We start from the raw sequence: 2,393 nt of genomic DNA on the forward strand, positions 1-2,393 counted from the left end.
AATTCAATCCTCAGCATTTGTCTGTGCCTCTCTGATGCTTTACCATATTTCTAAGGTTGTGGGAGTTTCATCTGGGGCTGGTGCTGGGGCTGGGGTTCCTTCTTCAAAGGAAGTGTTAGAGCTCTTTTGTGAGCCTGTCCAGCCAACATGCCTGGAGTTTTCTTTCGGTTCTTTGCGCCCAGAGCCAGTAAACAAAAGGGATTCTCGACCTACTGCCAAGATGGTTTTTTCCCAATAATGTTCAACCTCCTCCTTCAAAGTAATTCTCCTAGCCTCCTAGATATTTAGATTGGGAAGAGTACATTTCTATCGTGGCTTTGGCAGATGGTGTACAGGCCATTTAAAAATTACATCAAAGCTTTGATAGCCTCAAGGAGCCACTTAGCCACATTGGAAGGGGGAGGACAGAGGTGGCAACCTCAACCCTGCATTCCTGTCACTGCATCCAAATCCCTGTCTTCCTTCACTTATAACAATTATTTATAAGTCAAAAATTTGATTAAACAGAACATCAGAATCCCAGAACATTGTCCCTGCCAAAGTCCCTCATATGTATTCTGAACATTAGTCTCAACTCTGAAGTTCCCCTACCTGATCACAATCTGTCATCATTCCACTTCTCCATACACACACACACACACACACACACACAGAGTCTCCACAGTTGAGACATGTATTCTAACTGATGTATGTCAAGTGCTTGGTAAATGGACTTTTAAAAATATTGCAAGAATTGACAATTTTCTTGATGTGGTTACTTACTCCATCAATGCAGACCTAAACCTCTATATTTGGAAGGTCTTAGTGTGTTGCTAGGGCTGAAAAAGTTATCACAGAGTGGTTGACCTGGTGACGAATCTCTCTGAACTCAATAAGATTGGTCCTTGGATGACAGATTGTCCATCACTGGACCTATATTCATCCCTTTCTCTCCATTAACTACCACCCTAGTTCATGCCCTCATCACTTCTTGCCTAGACTATAATAACTTGCCAGTTGGGCTCCCTATCTCAAAAATTCATCATTCACCCACCTGCCAAATCTATCTTCTTAAAGCTTGGGCACTCCCCTGCTCAAGCATTCTAGAACCCTGCAGGAGACACATAGCCAGTCATATTCTGGAGACCTGACTTATCAATGTGAGTGGGAATTGGGATAAGGTTCCTCAAAGTTTTTATACAGGCTACATTTGTATTTCCAGCATTATAGTACAGACTGACACATAGTAGGTGCTTAATTAATATGTATTGACTGACCTAGCTCATCAGTATAAGTGTGAGTTGGGATAAGGATTCTCAGAATTTATATCCACGGCTGCATTTGCATTTCCAGCATTCAGCATAGACTGATACACAGTAAATACTTAATAAATGCATGCTGATTTGGAAGTCTTTTTAGTTTGGTAGGACCTGCCAGACCCTGAATCCTGCTGATAAGGCTTTTGACAACCCAGGATCACCTCCGTGCCACCAGGAGGCATCCCAGGAGAACTTTAGTAAACTTTAGTATTGTATTGATGTGATCTATAATTAATTAACAAAGTCTGGCAGAGAATATCAGATATTAAAGCTGGAGGGAACTTCAGCCTAACTCCATTTTATAGGGAAAAATAGGTGTAAATAAGTAAAACGGCTTTCCTCAAATCCCACAAGACAAGGTTCAGATTAGCACCCAGGTCTTACTGACTTCTAGTCCAATGCTCTTTCCATCATACCATACCAGGAAAATCTAAGTAGGAAAATTAAAAGAGAACATAGCTGTGTCCTGAACAGAGAGTTTATGTTGTTTACTTGAGACTTTTCCAGTTGGCCTTTTAAATTCTGAGTTTCTGTCCTTGAACTCTTGGCTAGATCCAGTCTGTACTAAGAAGTCAATAATGCTGCCTTGTGCTAATTTACTATCTGTTGAAAATTCTGCTTAAGCCCAGCCCTGGCCTGGGGGCACACCGTTTCAGTGTTTGGACAAGAAGAGGACTCTCTCACCATCTCAACGTGATTGATTAGGATTAGTTCATCTCCACTGGAATATTCTCACCTCTTGAGGTTTTCATGACACTACTCCTATTTGTTCTCTCTTCACTCCTCAATCTCCTTTGCTGCATTATCATCCATTTTTGGCCCCTTCACATGTACCCCAAGGCTCTGTCCTCCTTTTCTGCTCTTTCTATACTCTTTCTCTTGGTGACCTTCATCGGCTAACGTGGTTTCCATTATCAGCAGATGACTCCCAACTCCCAGAGATCATATGTATGTGTATAAATATATATATGTATGTATGTATACATGTATACATACACACACACATACATATATACATACATATATTCATTCCCCACTCTCCTGAGCTCCAGTCCCATATCACTACCTGCCTATTGAGCATTTTCCAACTAGGTG

Source organism: Vombatus ursinus, unplaced genomic scaffold (assembly GCF_900497805.2).
Source record: "Vombatus ursinus unplaced genomic scaffold, bare-nosed wombat genome assembly UNPS02009835.1, whole genome shotgun sequence".
Taxonomy (NCBI): Eukaryota; Metazoa; Chordata; class Mammalia; order Diprotodontia; family Vombatidae; genus Vombatus; species Vombatus ursinus.